Raw genomic sequence first — 19,641 nt, 5'->3', positions numbered from 1 at the left:
TGTGCGCATCAAGAGATTGGTTGCAATCTTAGCTATGCACTTAAGTTTTCTACTTCAGAAATTATGCTAGTGTTATTATTTGCTTTATCCTCATCGTAACAAATTAAAAGTACTAAATATAAACGATCGTAAAGAGGGTAACCTGTACCTGATGCAAGCTTAACTTTCTTCAGTGGACGTTTTCTCCAGTTCTCAGTTGGTTTCTTTCTTTCCCTTAAAGCTTTTGAGGGGTTTATTCCTGGAGGTCATCTTACTATAGTTCCCTTTATCCAGGAATTTGAAATAGTGCCCTCCTCTTCCTTTCCCCACTCAGTCCACACAGCCCTGCAACACATACTTAAAACAAAGATCATATATTATTTTTGCAGCTTTTGTAACTTTTATCCAAGTTACATATAAACTAAATGATTTCTACATATTCACCTTATGTTGTCTACGGTTACTTCCACTTATGTTACATATGGATCATTCCGCATTGACACTCCAAAGCTAGTCATGTCATGGATTTTCAATAAAAAACACAAGCAAAAAAATGATTTTAATTCAAGTAACCAGGCAAAATTCTACAACTAGTTTTTTTTAGGGTAAAACTGAGTAAAAAGCAAGTAAAAAGCGAGCGTAACTGTGTAGGAGAATTCAAAGAATTTAAACAGGAAGCCACACACACACACACGCTTTAGATTTGCAGATTTGCTGTCCCTGCTCTGCATAACTGTGTGCTTTCCATCAATTAACACAACTAAATCATAATTACATGCTTTGCATGAAACCTGAAACCACCTCTGACCTGTTACATACCCAGTCTAAGAACTTTACTCTGGCTCATTATTAAAAAGAGGAATTCAAATTTGTCAAAGTCCTTCAGAGTGATTGGATATGAAACAGGTCATGGTAGAGAAACTTTACACCTTTGTAGTTGTGATCGGAACCAGTTTAACCCTTATTTATAACTTAACAAAATTATATGGAAATTTTGGGGGAAAAAATGGTAAGATTTGCTTTGAAGTCCTGTAACTTTGGTCTGAACTTTGTTCTCCCCATCAGATTTGAGTTGATGACCTGAATGGACTCAAAGAAGCAAGTGAGAATCAAAATCTGTGAGATATTACAACCTGATTTTCAAGGTTGTCTGATATGTTGTGCTACTGCAAAGGAATTACAACAGGCACACTGTCTTCATATACCATACCCATATGGGAAAAAAATATATGGACATGTTTTATATACATGAAATACATGCACTTGACTGTTTGGAATCCTTTTTGAAATGAATTTGTATTCTAGTATTTAATTGTAGGTATTAACAAATGAACCTGTAATTTGTGTTGGAGGTATTGATAATATAAAAATGTAGTTTGATTTGACAACCTGTTTATATGAAATACATTTCATGAGCACCGTCTTACCACATACATACAAAGATTAATGCAAAACACAGAAGTCAGTACCATTTAGCTACATCTGAAACCTTTGTTAAAACACATCTGAGAAAATGTAATAAATACAGATAAATGCTTTTTAAAATATATATGTAACAATTTTTAGCCATGTTCAGAAATTCCAAAGATGTGCTTGATAAACATGTTTGGGAAATACATTTAAAATGTATTTTAAAATATATATTTAACAAATACATTTTTGGCCATGCATTTCATCCATTGCAAATATGTATTTGATAAATACATTTGGAATCAAATTTTTTCATACCTGTGTTAGTGTGTGTTGTGCTGGTCTGAGTGGATCAGACACAGCAGTGCTGCTGGAGTTTTTAAACACCTCAGTGTCACTGCTGGACTAAGAATAGTCCACCAACCAAAAATATCCAGCCAACAGCGTCCTGTGGGCAGCGTCCTGTGGGCAGCGTCCTGTGACCACTGATGAAGGATTAGAGGATTACGTCAGCATCCACTTGTCCTTTTGTCTGTGGTCTTTGTAAAACCTGTCGACACGCACAGCCAAGCATTTATATATACTCTTTTGATCCAGACATTACAGAAGTGTGGGTGTATATCATATTAACATTTTAACTTTTATCTCCTATTATAGCTCCAATGATGCATCTTTACATTGTCTTTTACTATCAGCTCTGTGTTTTGTTTAGGGGTTTTCTTGTGTGTCTTTCCCTGTTGAAATCCATGTTTTTAGACTTCTGATTTCCCATTTTATTGTTAAGAACTTGAAAGCTGAGAATTCATGAATATAAATGCATGTTTTACATGAAACAGTCCATATTTTAAGGGATGAAAATGCAGAAAAGGAAAATTACTATCCACTTTTTGATTTAAAAATGGATAGGGTTTGAACAGAACATGCACAGATTGAAGGACATCCAAGCGTCTTTTACATGGGCTCAACCTCTATTCTCTGCCCAAATAACAGCTGAAGTTGTTCTCTAGTCTAGATCTACTTCTTGAACCTAGAAAGTCCATTAAAATGAGAAGAATATCATCTGGTATGTATGCATCATAACAAAAACACCAAGAAGCCAAACAGTGCAGTTATCACTTTTTTCTTTTCTTATAACATGCAGCCAAAGCATCGCTTTGATTTTTTTCAGGTTTTAGAAGGTGCTCTTTCACTGTATGTACTACATGCTCAAAGCACTAGTGCTATTTATGTATATTGCTGCAACTCTCGGCTGTTTTTCTTTATAACATTATTCATTGTAACTAATTGTTGCACTCCCTGATCATGCTGTCTTTCACAGAGCCCCATCCACACCTTTACTTCTGAAGGACTCCGCGTCTCTGGGAAGCTCTTTTCATACCCAGTCATGTTACCAACCTGGTGTCAATTAAACTAATTAGTTGCAAGATGTTCCACCAGGTGTTTTTTTTTAGCATTACGCAACTTTACCATTCTCTTGTTGCCCTTATCCCAACTTTTTTTTAATGTGTTGCTGTATATCAAATGTTGAAATCAATTTCAACATTTGATATGTTGTCTTTGTGCAGAGTTTATATGATTTGCACATCATTGCATTCTGCTTTTATTTACATTTTGCACAGCAACTTTTTTGGAGATGGGGTTATAATTAAAAAAAAACAACATCATAGCACAAAACACTACTTGTTAAATGTTGAATTATCAGGATCTTACAGTAAGAAATGTCTGTCCAGCAAACCCAACCAAAGCATTTACCATTTGTCGGTTTAGTGCTTATCAATTTGAGTGACGCAGTTAAATACAAAGTTTTAATACAAAAGAAGATGCAATGCAGCAAATGTCCAGTAGAACTCACCTGCACCACAATCTGCCTTACATACGTGGTCCATCATATTGCAAAAAACTGCCGAATGGTACCTGATTTTTGCATGGAAACATACTCAGCTACATACTGTTACATCAAGTGATACATCTTTACGCTCTGCATCTTGCAGATTTTCTCTAAAGACACTTTAATTTAAATTTGGGGCACTTTGGTAGGCCCTGGAGTTCTTCTGATGCTTTTTGGCTGGATTTAAATTGCAATTACATAAGCCACTCCAAGCATGACGCTCTTGAAATCACTCCTGGCTCGGGACATGGTTGGGGGGTCCTAAGTACAGATTAGTAAAAGTTAGTGCACACGAATGAGTACATGACAGAAATATCCTGTGCTTTACACTGTGTGTATAGGTTAGGCTAGACTGTAGAAATGTCCTGATGAGGTGGATCCAGGTCAGTAGAGTTATTAGAGGCCCCAAGACAAAAGCAAAAAAGGTTTCCTAATAACGCTGGATGTTGTCAGTTGTATTCAAGCTGTGGGTTGCAACGTGGTGACGAGTGGTTCATAAAGAAGCCACATCCATGCATTTTTATTTATTTACTTATTTTCTATGAGAGGGCCACAAGTCAGCTGACCAATCAAGATCAAGGTCGCTTTCTCACGGCAGCTGAGACCGTACTATCAAAGTAAAATAAACATTTACTTAGCCTACTAAAAAAGTTAATGATTAATCATATATATATATTATTGATCAATAGTATAAACCACATTACTAGGTGCAGTACTTGCAATACTAAATTTTATGACTTATTAATAATAACTTAATTTAAAGGAAGGCTTTTAAAGGGGAATATTTTTGCTGGCATCACTCCAGTTGATCTCCTTTGCCAGTTGGTAACAAACATGGTCATTGCCCATCACACAGTCCCTTTCATGTTGAAAAGTGTGCCTGTCAGACATACTTGGATTTGACAATGGAAAGTACAGTAAATCCACAAGTTTTGTCCGTTATTGAGTAGATGACAAATGGAGCCCAACTACTGTTATTGATTTTTTTTTTATAATATTTTACTTGGACCACCTTTTTAGATGATGCGCCACTAGTGTGTCCTATACAGTACAAATATTTAGTTTTTTTGAGAACTAATCATACAAGAATGCTTAAAATTGACCTAGCACAGCAGAGACATGATCATATTTTTTTCCTCCGAAGTTTCCTCAAGAGGTCTCTGCATTTTTAATGGGCTACGCATTACCAAACTTCATGCATCCTAATGCCCGAGTTAAGCATTTTATAAAAATAAATATTTGAGGGATAGATCTAGATTTTATACTGTGTTAAGCAAGTGAAACTTATAAGAAAAGTTTCTAGACACTAATGGAGGCAAACATAAATGTTACTGAGCACTCTCCCTGCCTATCAGAGAGCGTCCACTAATTTGGTGCACATTAGTCACTGCAGTGTGAGACCAACTGGAAAAAGATATCATTTTACATTTAGTTTGTTTGCTAAAGTCAGCGCTGGAGTTCAGAAGTTTTGTGAAATTGTATCTTCATTTGGTTCTGTTGGTTTTAAACTGCAGCAGCCAAAGTGTGCAAAATTATACACATGGAACTTCTCTGATTGGTCATGGGTTATAAGTTTACCTGTGAGATACAAATACTGAAAAAGAGCAGCATGAGTTTATTTTAGTCTTTGATAATTTTACACTATTCATGAAAACAGTGCTGACCATCTGTGGTGGTAGACTTTTGAAAAAAGTGATGATGCCTCCTGGAATCTTTTTGGAGATGTGGTACCAATTGAAGCAGAAACCTCCTGCTTTTAGTTGCAAAAAATGGGGGATGGAGTCTTTAGCAGTTAAACTTAAATTTGTGAGCTTTTCACACAGTTGAACTCTGATCAACAGTTAATATCCAAGCATGATTTTATAAGCTACTACCCCTTTGCACATGTATGAGGTTGAGGTTTGAGGCAAAGCATAAACATCTCAAGAACACTCAGTCCTTAGCCAGTATATCACCAAGTCCTAGCCAGACAACATTAGACACACACAGGATATCACTGGGACACATTAAGAGTGTGAGCCAATGTCTTAGTGTTCTGTTTTAGTCTGTGATGGCAGTGAAGAGCAGACTAACTCTCTTGTAACCTAATAATGTAGTGTAATAATGGCAGTACCACTCCCAGGCCTCGTGGTTGGAGGTATTACAAATTTGGTAGCAAAGAAACTACATACACTCCTTTCACAGGAACTTTCAATGGGTACCAGTCACACTGTCTCAAAACTTCATCATACGGCATCCATCCATAGAAACTATCCACAGTCACAAAAGGTGGATGAACATAATCCATCCCACCATTGGCCATATGATTTGTAGTAAACACTTCCACGGTCACTCTTGAGGCCACACTCGTCTGTGGCTGTGTGGGACAGGTGGGCCAGTCCATACGTGTACTCAGGTTTTGAAATCACGTGGGGCACCACCTGCAGGGTACAGGCGTAATCACAAGGCCATGCCCATAACACATGAACGTCCTTCTGCTTCCGGAGTAACTTGGCGGCCTGACTGTGCAAGTCTGAGCATCCACTGCATGATCTCGGCTTTCCCACAGTGAGTAAAACCTTTTTTTATTTAATACAGTACCTTTGATTATCATCATCTGTGCCATAGACTTGCTCGATGAGTGCACAGGCACCATCACCTTCACCTGATTAAAACAAAGTAGCTTTTTCAGGTTGATATATCCTTGAAGATGGGGCGTGCCTTGTTTACCTTGTTCTCCTTTCCAAAGATGGCGCAGTAGCAGGAGTCGTCTGTTACGGCTGCCTTCTGGGCCTCACAGTTATTATTAGTATAATTATTTATAACGAAGCACCAATGCTGCACATTGTTGATTATGGTGGCTGTTGCAGGTCTGTCACCGTCAACATTTACTTAGAGCACAGCAGTTGTTGCCGGACAGGAAATATAAAAAAGAACATTTTGGATTTTTATTTTTCATGAATTACTGTATTTCTTGCTAAAAATAATGAATTTAATTGACACAGGCCTTTAAATGCCATTTATACATCTCTAAAAATTGCTAACAGGGTTTCAAAAAATGCTGCACATTAGAGTATTTGATTTGACAGCCTGAATTGGGAAAATAATATATAATAATATAACTTTATATAATGGTGACAGTTAAACTGTGTTTAATTCTTAGTTTGTGCCATTTGATCTTCAGCATGTCTATGGAACAGATATTTGCATTCAGGTGGTAAGTATAAGACAATACATCTTAAACAACTTATTAATATTCAGCTTTAGTGACAGATAATATGACCCAGACCCTAATTGATGATGAGGTTCTTAGTTCTAAAGCCCTGTGATAGATAGACAGACACAGACAGAGTGAAGGGGTCAGCCTGTGCCGCTGGTCGCCAGCAGGGGGCCGAGGCGGCACAGTGGAAGAGCTGGTGGATCTGGGTCAAAGAACTCCAAGTCCCAGAATCCTCAGTGCTAATTAGCACTAATCAGGCACACCTGCTGGGATCAGCTTAAAAGCCCACACCAGCGATAGTTCTTTGTCACACCTTGTAGAGGGATGACTGGTATGGTGCATTAAACAGAGGTTTGTATTTAAGAAAAAGAGAAAAGGAAAAATAAAGTTAGAAGTTATTCAGTTAGAAGCAAAAGAGATCTGAAAGAAACAGAAGAAAGCTGAGCTGAGCAATGAGCTCTGCTTTGTGACATGTTTCAGAAACAAAGTTTTTTCCTTCATGAATGAGGGAAGACTCTATAATCTGTGTTTGTTCTATATCCTTTTTTCTTTGAGCATGTTGCTGCTCAGTGTTCTCTTTGCTCGTCTTTGCTCACCGTTATTTTCCCACCACTTCTTGAAGCAGTCTATTCACTCGTTTTAGCTCACTGGTGGCGCAGCGTTACAATGCTGGAACATTGTTCTTGAATTGTTGCACTATTTGCTTGTGCAGTCTTTCACCCTCCTCATCTTTACTACGCCAGCATTGCTCCATATTTAAAAGTCTGGGTGCTGAACTAGCCTGCCTGTAGTCCAGACCTGTCACCCACTGATAACATTTGGCACATTATGAAATGAAAAATATGACAAAGGAAACCCTGACCTGTTGAGCAGCTGAAATCCTATTTTAAGCAAGAATGGGAAAACATCTCACTTGCAAAACTATAGCAATTGGTCTCCTTAGTTCCAAAACCTTTCAGAGTGTTGTTAAAAGAAGAGGTGATGAAACACAGGGGTAAACATGCCTCCGTCCCAACTTTTATTGAAACGTGTCGTGGGCATCAAATCCATCCATCCATCATCTAAACCGCTTATCCTTCTGGGTCACGGTGGGGTGCTGGAGCCTATCCCAGCTGTCATTGGGCGGAAGGCAGGATACACCCTGGACAGGTCGCCAGTCCATCGCAGGGCAGACAGACAGACATACACATTCACACTCACACTCACACCTAGGGGCAATTTTAGCATGTCCAATTAGCCTGACTGCATGTTTTTGGACTGTGGGAGGAAACCGGAGTACCCGGAGGAAACCCACGCAGACACGGGGAGAACATGCAAACTCCACACAGAAATGACCCTGGTCACCCAGCCGGGAATCGAACCCAGGCCATTCTTGCTGTGAGGCGACAGCGCTACCAACTGTGCCACCGTGCCGCCGCATCAAATCCAAAATGGGCATATTTTTCAAAAAACATTAAAATTTATCAGTTTCATCATTTGGTATGTTGTCTTTGTTGTATTTTGCTGTAACTCAAAGCAAAAAACATGTAGAATGCTATTCAAGCGAGGACCCGCTGCTGATTGGAGGAAATTAATATGCCTTCTCTGATTGGATAGCGCATAGCGGAACGTTCCGGGAGGATGGGTGGGGCCTGAGCTGCTGCTAGAATGTAGGCAAAACACTGTGGCTACATGGGAAATGTAGTTTTTAAACCCATTGTAACGAAATGAATGGTTTTAACCCGATATTTTAATGTGTCTGTACAGGATACCGTTCAGTTTTACAAAGAGAACACAGTGGATATGGTCAGAACCGAGCTTATAGATCTAAAGTCCAAAACATTTTAATGAATCTTCATCTACTCTGTCATTAAGTATATGAGCCTGCTTGTTTGTGCTGCCAGCCGGACGCGGTCATATTGTGGCCAAAAGTTTGTGGACAGTGACCTGTTTTCTAAATAAATGACACATTTACACATTAATATTTAAAGTATAAACCTGTAATCCACTAGGAGCAAGGACGTCTGTTTCCGTCTTGAAGCTAACGGCTGTTAGTCACATTCTATTACATTTTAAAGCTTTAACGCGGACATTTGAAACTCATAACAGATGCATAACATTCAGAATATAAAAAATTATTTAACCAAAGGTCCATCTCCAAATTAAGGATACATACTAAGGGCAGTACACCAGCCAGTATTACAGCTTGAGTATTAAATATTTAATTACACCACAGGCTCATTACTTTTACAGTGATTACAGAGCTACAGTACTATAATACAGTATGACCTGGAGAAGTGTTGTAGAGCTACAGTATTAACCTATAATAAAGTAAGACCTGGAGAAGTGTTGTAGAGCTACAGTACTAACCTATAATACAGTAAGACCTGGAGAAGTGTTGTAGAGCTACAGTACTAACCTATAATACAGTAAGACCTGGAGAAGTGTTGTAGAGCTACAGTATTAACCTATAATACAGTATGACCTGGAGAAGTGTTGTAGAGCTACAGTACTATAATACAGTATGACCTGGAGAAGTGTTGTAGAGCTACAGTACTATAATACAGTATGACCTGGAGAAGTGTTGTAGAGCTACAGTATAAACCTATAATACAGTATGACCTGGAGAAGTGTTGTAAAGCTACAGTATTAACCTATAATACAGTATGACCTGGAAAAGTGTTGTAGAGCTACAGTATTAAGCTATAATACAGTAACACCTGGAGAAGTGTTGTAGAGCTACAGTACTAACCTATAATACAGTAAGACCTGGAGAAGTGTTGTAGAGCTACAGTACTATAATACAGTAAGACCTGGAGAAGTGTTGTAGAGCTACAGTACTAACCTATAATACAGTAAGACCTGGAGAAGTGTTGTAGAGCTACAGTATTAACCTATAATACAGTAAGCCCCGGAGAAGTGTTGTAGAGCTACAGTACTATAATACAGTAAGCCCTGGAGAAGTGTTGTAGAGCTACAGTACTAACCTATAATACAGTAAGACCTGGAGAAGTGTTGTAGAGCTACAGTACTAACCTATAATACAGTAAGACCTGGAGAAGTGTTGTAGAGCTACAGTACTATAATACAGTAAGACCTGGAGAAGTGTTGTAGAGCTACAGTACTATAATACAGTAAGACCTGGAGAAGTGTTGTAGAGCTACAGTATTAACCTATAATACAGTAAGACCTGGAGAAGTGTTGTAGAGCTACAGTACTATAATACAGTAAGACCTGGAGAAGTGTTGTAGAGCTACAGTACTATAATACAGTAAGACCTGGAGAAGTGTTGTAGAGCTACAGTACTAACCTATAATACAGTAAGACCTGGAGAAGTGTTGTAGAGCTACAGTACTATAATACAGTAAGACCTGGAGAAGTGTTGTAGAGCTACAGTATTAACCTATAATACAGTAAGACCTGGAGAAGTGTTGTAGAGCTACAGTATTAACCTATAATACAGTAAGACCTGGAGAAGTGTTGTAGAGCTACAGTACTATAATACAGTAAGACCTGGAGAAGTGTTGTAGAGCTACAGTATTAACCTATAATACAGTAAGACCTGGAGAAGTGTTGTAGAGCTACAGTATTAACCTATAATACAGTAAGACCCTGGAGAAGTGTTGTAGAGCTACAGTATAACCTATAATACAGTAAGACCTGGAGAAGTGTTGTAGAGCTACAGTACTATAATACAGTAAGACCTGGAGAAGTGTTGTAGAGCTACAGTACTAACCTTTAATACAGTAAGCCCTGGAGAAGTGTTGTAGAGCTACAGTATTAACCTATAATACAGTAAGACCTGGAGAAGTGTTGTAGAGCTACAGTACTATAATACAGTATGACCTGGGAGAAGTGTTGTAGAGCTACAGTACTATAATACAGTAAGACCTGGAGAAGTGTTGTAGAGCTACAGTACTATAATACAGTAAGACCTGGAGAAGTGTTGTAGAGCTACAGTACTATAATACAGTATGACCTGGAGAAGTGTTGTAGAGCTACAGTATTAACCTATAATACAGTAAGACCTGGAGAAGTGTTGTAGAGCTACAGTATTAACTATAATACAGTAAGACCTGGAGAAGTGTTGTAGAGCTACAGTACTATAATACAGTATGACCTGGAGAAGTGTTGTAGAGCTACAGTATTAACCTATAATACAGTAAGACCTGGAGAAGTGTTGTAGAGCTACAGTACTATAATACAGTATGACCTGGAGAAGTGTTGTAGAGCTACAGTATAACCTATAATACAGTAAGACCTGGAGAAGTGTTGTAGAGCTACAGTATTAACCTATAATACAGTAAGCCCTGGAGAAGTGTTGTAGAGCTACAGTACTATAATACAGTAAGCCCCTGGAGAAGTGTTGTAGAGCTACAGTACTATAATACAGTAAGCCGTGGAGAAGTGTTGTAGAGCTACAGTACTATAATACAGTATGTACAGCTACAGTATTACTATAATACAGTATGACTGGAGAAGTGTTGTAGAGCTACAGTACTAACTATAATACAGTAAGACCTGGAGAAGTGTTGTAGAGCTACAGTACTATAATACAGTAAGACCTGGAGAAGTGTTGTAGAGCTACAGTACTATTAACCTATAATACAGTAAGACCTGGAGAAGTGTTGTAGAGCTACAGTACTATAATACAGTAAGCCCCGGAGAAGTGTTGTAGAGCTACAGTACTATAATACAGTAAGCCCTGGAGAAGTGTTGTAGAGCTACAGTACTATAATACAGTAAGCCCCGGAGAAGTGTTGTAGAGCTACAGTACTATAATACAGTAAGCCCTGGAGAAGTGTTGTAGAGCTACAGTACTATAATACAGTAAGACCTGGAGAAGTGTTGTAGAGCTACAGTACTATAATACAGTATGACCTGGAGAAGTGTTGTAGAGCTACAGTATTAATCTATAATACAGTAAGACCTGGAGAAGTGTTGTAGAGCTACAGTATTAACCTATAATACAGTAAGACCTGGAGAAGTGTTGTAGAGCTACAGTACTATAATACAGTATGACCTGGAGAAGTGTTGTAGAGCTACAGTATTAACCTATAATACAGTAAGACCTGGAGAAGTGTTGTAGAGCTACAGTACTAACCTATAATACAGTAAGACCTGGAGAAGTGTTGTAGAGCTACAGTATTAACCTATAATACAGTAAGCCCTGGAGAAGTGTTGTAGAGCTACAGTATTAACCTATAATACAGTAAGACCTGGAGAAGTGTTGTAGAGCTACAGTACTATAATACAGTAAGACCTGGAGAAGTGTTGTAGAGCTACAGTACTATAATACAGTAAGCCCTGGAGAAGTGTTGTAGAGCTACAGTACTATAATACAGTAAGACCTGGAGAAGTGTTGTAGAGCTACAGTACTATAATACAGTAAGCCCTGGAGAAGTGTTGTAGAGCTACAGACTATAATACAGTATGTAAGCTACAGTATTAACCTATAATACAGTAAGACCTGGAGAAGTGTTGTAGAGCTACAGTACTAACCTATAATACAGTAAGACCTGGAGAAGTGTTGTAGAGCTACAGCACTATAATACAGTAAGACCTGGAGAAGTGTTGTAGAGCTACAGTACTATAATACAGTATGACCTGGAGAAGTGTTGTAGAGCTACAGTATTAACCTATAATACACTAAGGCCCTGGAGAAGTGTTGTAGAGCTACAGTATTAACCTATAATACAGTAAGACCTGGAGAAGTGTTGTAGAGCTACAGTACTATAATACAGTAAGACCTGGAGAAGTGTTGTAGAGCTACAGTATTAACCTATAATACAGTATGACCTGGAGAAGTGTTGTAGAGCTACAGTATTAACCTATAATACAGTAAGACCTGGAGAAGTGTTGTAGAGCTACAGTATTAACCTATAATACAGTAAGACCTGGAGAAGTGTTGTAGAGCTACAGTACTAACCTATAATACAGTAAGACCTGGAGAAGTGTTGTAGAGCTACAGTACTATAATACAGTATGACCTGGAGAAGTGTTGTATAGCTACAGTACTATAATACAGTATGACCTGGAGAAGTGTTGTAGAGCTACAGTATTAACCTATAATACAGTAAGACCCTGGAGAAGTGTTGTAGAGCTACAGTACTATAATACAGTATGACCTGGAGAAGTGTTGTAGAGCTACAGTATTAACCTATAATACAGTAAGACCTGGAGAAGTGTTGTAGAGCTACAGTACTATAATACAGTAAGACCTGGAGAAGTGTTGTAGAGCTACAGTATTAACCTATAATACACTAAGCCCTGGAGAAGTGTTGTAGAGCTACAGTATTAACCTATAATACAGTATGACCTGGAGAAGTGTTGTAGAGCTACAGTACTATAATACAGTATGACCTGGAGAAGTGTTGTAGAGCTACAGTATTAACTATAATACAGTAAGACCTGGAGAAGTGTTGTAGAGCTACAGTACTATAATACAGTATGACCTGGAGAAGTGTTGTAGAGCTACAGTATTAACCTATAATACAGTATGACCTGGAGAAGTGTTGTAGAGCTACAGTACTATAATACAGTAAGACCTGGAGAAGTGTTGTAGAGCTACAGTACTATAATACAGTATGACCTGGAGAAGTGTTGTAGAGCTACAGTACTATAATACAGTATGACCTGGAGAAGTGTTGTAGAGCTACAGTATTAACCTATAATACACTAAGCCCTGGAGAAGTGTTGTAGAGCTACAGTATTAATCTATAATACACTAAGCCCTGGAGAAGTGTTGTAGAGCTACAGTACTATAATACAGTATGACCTGGAGAAGTGTTGTAGAGCTACAGTATTAACCTATAATACACTAAGCCCTGGAGAAGAGTTGTAGAGCTACAGTATTAACCTATAATACACTAAGCTGGAGAAGTGTTGTAGAGCCCAGTACTATAATACAGTATGACCTGGAGAAGTGTTGTAGAGCTACAGTATTAACCTATAATACACTAAGCCCTGGAGAAGTGTTGTAGAGCTACAGTACTATAATACAGTATGACCTGGAGAAGTGTTGTAGAGCTACAGTATTAACCTATAATACAGTATGACCTGGAGAAGTGTTGTAGAGCTACAGTACTATAATACAGTATGTACAGCTACAGTATTAACCTATAATACACTAAGCCCTGGAGAAGTGTTGTAGAGCTACAGTATTAACCTATAATACACTAAGCCCTGGAGAAGTGTTGTAGAGCTACAGTACTATAATACAGTATGACCTGGAGAAGTGTTGTAGAGCTACAGATAACTATAATACAGTAAGACCTGGAGAAGTGTTGTAGAGCTACAGTATCTAACCTATAATACAGTAAGACCTGGAGAAGTGTTGTAGAGCTACAGTACTATAATACATAAGCCCTGGAGAAGTGTTGTAGAGCTACAGTATAACCTATAATACAGTAAGACCTGGAGAAGTGTTGTAGAGCTACAGTATTAACCTATAATACAGTAAGCCCCTGGAGAAGTGTTGTAGAGCTACAGTACTATAATACAGTAGCCCTGGAGAAGTGTTGTAGAGCTACAGTATTATATACAGTAAGCCCTGGAGAAGTGTTGTAGAGCTACAGTATTAACCTAAAATACAGTAAGACCCTGGAGAAGTGTTGTAGAGCTACAGTACTATAATACAGTATGACCTGGAGAAGTGTTGTAGAGCTACAGTATTAACCTATAATACAGTAAGACCCTGGAGAAGTGTTGTAGAGCTACAGTATAACCTATAATACAGTAAGACCTGGAGAAGTGTTGTAGAGCTACAGTACTATAATACAGTAAGACCTGGAGAAGTGTTGTAGAGCTACAGTATTATAATACAGTAAGACCTGGAGAAGTGTTGTAGAGCTACAGTATTAACCTATAATACAGTAAGACCTGGAGAAGTGTTGTAGAGCTACAGTACTATAATACAGTATGACCTGGAGAAGTGTTGTAGAGCTACAGTATTAACCTATAATACAGTGAGACCTGGAGAAGTGTTGTAGAGCTACAGTATAACCTATAATACAGTAAGACCTGGAGAAGTGTTGTAGAGCTACAGTACTATAATACAGTAAGACCTGGAGAAGTGTTGTAGAGCTACAGTACTAACCTATAATACAGTAAGACCTGGAGAAGTGTTGTAGAGCTACAGTATTAACCTATAATACAGTAGACCCCGGAGAAGTGTTGTAGAGCTACAGTACCTATAATACAGTAAGACCCTGGAGAAGTGTTGTAGAGCTACAGTACTATAATACAGTAAGCCCTGGAGAAGTGTTGTAGAGCTACAGTATACTATAATACAGTATGACCTGGAGAAGTGTTGTAGAGCTACAGTATTAACCTATAATACAGTAAGACCTGGAGAAGTGTTGTAGAGCTACAGTACTATAATACAGTATGACCTGGAGAAGTGTTGTAGAGCTACAGTATTAACCTATAATACAGTAAGACCTGGAGAAGTGTTGTAGAGCTACAGTACTATAATACAGTATGACCTGGAGAAGTGTTGTAGAGCTACAGTATTAACCTATAATACAGTAAGACCTGGAGAAGTGTTGTAGAGCTACAGTACTATAATACAGTAGACCTGGAGAAGTGTTGTAGAGCTACAGTATTAACCTATAATACAGTATGACCTGGAGAAGTGTTGTAGAGCTACAGTACTAACCTATAATACAGTAAGACCTGGAGAAGTGTTGTAGAGCTACAGTATTAACCTATAATACAGTAAGCCTGGAGAAGTGTTGTAGAGCTACAGTACTATAATACAGTAAGCCCCGGAGAAGTGTTGTAGAGCTACAGTACTATAATACAGTAAGCCCTGGAGAAGTGTTGTAGAGCTACAGTACTATAATACAGTATGACCTGGAGAAGTGTTGTAGAGCTACAATACTATAATACAGTAAGACCTGGAGAAGTGTTGTAGAGCTACAGTACTAACCTATAATACAGTAAGACTGGAGAAGTGTTGTAGAGCTACAGTACTATAATACAGTATGACCTGGAGAAGTGTTGTAGAGCTACAGTATTAACCTATAATACAGTAAGCCCTGGAGAAGTGTTGTAGAGCTACAGTACTATAATACAGTATGACCTGGAGAAGTGTTGTAGAGCTACAGTACTATAATACAGTAAGACCCTGGAGAAGTGTTGTAGAGCTACAGTACTATAATACAGTATGTACAGCTACAGTATTAACCTATAATACAGTAAGACCTGGAGAAGTGTTGTAGAGCTACAGTACTAACCTATAATACAGTAAGACCTGGAGAAGTGTTGTAGAGCTACAGTACTATAATACAGTAAGACCTGGAGAAGTGTTGTAGAGCTACAGTATTAACCTATAATACAGTAAGACCTGGAGAAGTGTTGTAGAGCTACAGTACTATAATACAGTATGACCTGGAGAAGTGTTGTAGAGCTACAGTATTAACCTATAATACACTAAGCCCTGGAGAAGTGTTGTAGAGCTACAGTATTAACCTATAATACAGTAAGACCTGGAGAAGTGTTGTAGAGCTACAGTACTATAATACAGTAAGACCTGGAGAAGTGTTGTAGAGCTACAGTACTATAATACAGTAAGACCTGGAGAAGTGTTGTAGAGCTACAGTACTATAATACAGTAAGACCTGGAGAAGTGTTGTAGAGCTACAGTATTAACCTATAATACAGTATGACCTGGAGAAGTGTTGTAGAGCTACAGTATTAACCTATAATACAGTATGACCTGGAGAAGTGTTGTAGAGCTACAGTACTAACCTATAATACAGTAAGACCTGGAGAAGTGTTGTAGAGCTACAGTACTATAATACAGTATGACCTGGAGAAGTGTTGTAGAGCTACAGTACCTATAATACAGTATGACCTGGAGAAGTGTTGTAGAGCTACAGTATTAACCTATAATACACTAAGACCCTGGAGAAGTGTTGTAGAGCTACAGTACTATAATACAGTATGACCTGGAGAAGTGTTGTAGAGCTACAGTATTAACCTATAATACAGTAAGACCTGGAGAAGTGTTGTAGAGCTACAGTACTATAATACAGTATGACCTGGAGAAGTGTTGTAGAGCTACAGTATTAACCTATAATACACTAAGCCCTGGAGAAGAGTTGTAGAGCTACAGTATTAACCTATAATACACTAAGACCTGGAGAAGTGTTGTAGAGCTACAGTACTATAATACAGTATGACCTGGAGAAGTGTTGTAGAGCTACAGTATTAACCTATAATACACTAAGCCCTGGAGAAGAGTTGTAGAGCTACAGTATTAACCTATAATACACTAAGCCCTGGAGAAGTGTTGTAGAGCTACAGTACTATAATACAGTATGACCTGGAGAAGTGTTGTAGAGCTACAGTATTAACCTATAATACACTAAGCCCTGGAGAAGTGTTGTAGAGCTACAGTACTATAATACAGTATGACCTGGAGAAGTGTTGTAGAGCTACAGTATTAACCTATAATACAGTATGACCTGGAGAAGTGTTGTAGAGCTACAGTACTATAATACAGTATGTACAGCTACAGTATTACCTATAATACAGTATGATCTGGAGAAGTGTTGTAGAGCTACAGTACTAACCTATAATACAGTAAGACCTGGAGAAGTGTTGTAGAGCTACAGTACTATAATACCGTATGACCTGGAGAGTGTTGTAGAGCTACAGTATAATCTATAATACAGTAAGACCTGGAGAAGTGTTGTAGAGCTACAGTACTATAATACAGTATGACCTGGAGAAGTGTTGTAGAGCTACAGTATTAACCTATAATACAATATGAACTGGAGAAGTGTTGTAGAGCTACAGTACTATAATACAGTAAGACCTGGAGAAGTGTTGTAGAGCTACAGTACTATAATACAGTATGACCTGGAGAAGTGTTGTAGAGCTACAGTACTATAATACAGTATGACCTGGAGAAGTGTTGTAGAGCTACAGTATTAACCTATAATACACTAAGCCCTGGAGAAGAGTTGTAGAGCTACAGTATTAATCTATAATACACTAAGCCCTGGAGAAGTGTTGTAGAGCTACAGTACTATAATACAGTATGACCTGGAGAAGTGTTGTAGAGCTACAGTATTAACCTATAATACACTAAGCCCTGGAGAAGAGTTGTAGAGCTACAGTATTAACCTATAATACACTAAGCCTGGAGAAGTGTTGTAGAGCCACAGTACTATAATACAGTATGACCTGGAGAAGTGTTGTAGAGCTACAGTATTAACCTATAATACACTAAGCCCTGGAGAAGTGTTGTAGAGCTACAGTACTATAATACAGTATGACCTGGAGAAGTGTTGTAGAGCTACAGTATTAACCTATAATACAGTAAGACCTGGAGAAGTGTTGTAGAGCTACAGTACTATAATACAGTATGTACAGCTACAGTATTAACCTATAATACAGTAGATCTGGAGAAGTGTTGTAGAGCTACAGTACTAACCTATAATACAGTAAGACCTGGAGAAGTGTTGTAGAGCTACAGTACTATAATACAGTATGACCTGGAGAAGTGTTGTAGAGCTACAGATACTATAATACAGTAAGACCTGGAGAAGTGTTGTAGAGCTACAGTACTAACCTATAATACAGTAAGACCTGGAGAAGTGTTGTAGAGCTACAGTACTATAATACAGTAAGACCTGGAGAAGTGTTGTAGAGCTACAGTATTAACCTATAATACAGTAAGACCTGGAGAAGTGTTGTAGAGCTACAGTATTAACCTATAATACAGTAAGCCCTGGAGAAGTGTTGTAGAGCTACAGTACTATAATACAGTAAGCCCTGGAGAAGTGTTGTAGAGCTACAGTATTATAATACAGTAAGCCCTGGAGAAGTGTTGTAGAGCTACAATACTATAATACAGTAAGACCTGGAGAAGTGTTGTAGAGCTACAGTACTATAATACAGTATGACCTGGAGAAGTGTTGTAGAGCTACAGTATTAACCTATAATACACTAAGCCCTGGAGAAGAGTTGTAGAGCTACAGTATTAACCTATAATACAGCTAAGCCCTGGAGAAGTGTTGTAGAGCTACAGTACTATAATACAGTATGACCTGGAGAAGTGTTGTAGAGCTACAGTATTAACCTATAATACAGTAAGCCCTGGAGAAGTGTTGTAGAGCTACAGTACTATAATACAGTAAGCCCCGGAGAAGTGTTGTAGAGCTACAGTACTATAATACAGTAAGCCCTGGAGAAGTGTTGTAGAGCTACAGTACTATAATACAGTATGTTGGACAGCTACAGTATTAACCTATAATACAGTAAGACCTGGAGAAGTGTTGTAGAGCTACAGTACTAACCTATAATACAGTAAGACCTGGAGAAGTGTTGTAGAGCTACAGTACTATAATACAGTAAGACCTGGAGAAGTGTTGTAGAGCTACAGTACTATTAACCTATAATACAGTAAGACCTGGAGAAGTGTTGTAGAGCTACAGTACTATAATACAGTATGACCTGGAGAAGTGTTGTAGAGCTACAGTATTAACCTATAATACACTAAGCCCTGGAGAAGTGTTGTAGAGCTACAGTATTAACCTATAATACAGTAAGACCTGGAGAAGTGTTGTAGAGCTACAGTACTATAATACAGTAAGACCTGGAGAAGTGTTGTAGAGCTACAGTACTATAATACAGTAAGACCTGGAGAAGTGTTGTAGAGCTACAGTATTAACCTATAATACAGTATGACCTGGAGAAGTGTTGTAGAGCTACAGTATTAACCTATAATACAGTATGACCTGGAGAAGTGTTGTAGAGCTACAGTACTAACCTATAATACAGTAAGACCTGGAGAAGTGTTGTAGAGCTACAGTACTATAATACAGTATGACCTGGAGAAGTGTTGTAGAGCTACAGTACTATAATACAGTATGACCTGGAGAAGTGTTGTAGAGCTACAGTATTAACCTATAATACACTAAGCCCTGGAGAAGTGTTGTAGAGCTACAGTACTATAATACAGTATGACCTGGAGAAGTGTTGTAGAGCTACAGTATTAACCTATAATACAGTAAGACCTGGAGAAGTGTTGTAGAGCTACAGTACTATAATACAGTATGACCTGGAGAAGTGTTGTAGAGCTACAGTATTAACCTATAATACACTAAGCCCTGGAGAAGTGTTGTAGAGCTACAGTATTAACCTATAATACACTAAGCCCTGGAGAAGTGTT

Source organism: Colossoma macropomum, unplaced genomic scaffold (genome assembly GCF_904425465.1).
Source record: "Colossoma macropomum unplaced genomic scaffold, Colossoma_macropomum, whole genome shotgun sequence".
In the NCBI taxonomy this organism is placed as follows: domain Eukaryota; kingdom Metazoa; phylum Chordata; class Actinopteri; order Characiformes; family Serrasalmidae; genus Colossoma; species Colossoma macropomum.
This window is presented reverse-complemented; position numbering follows the sequence as displayed.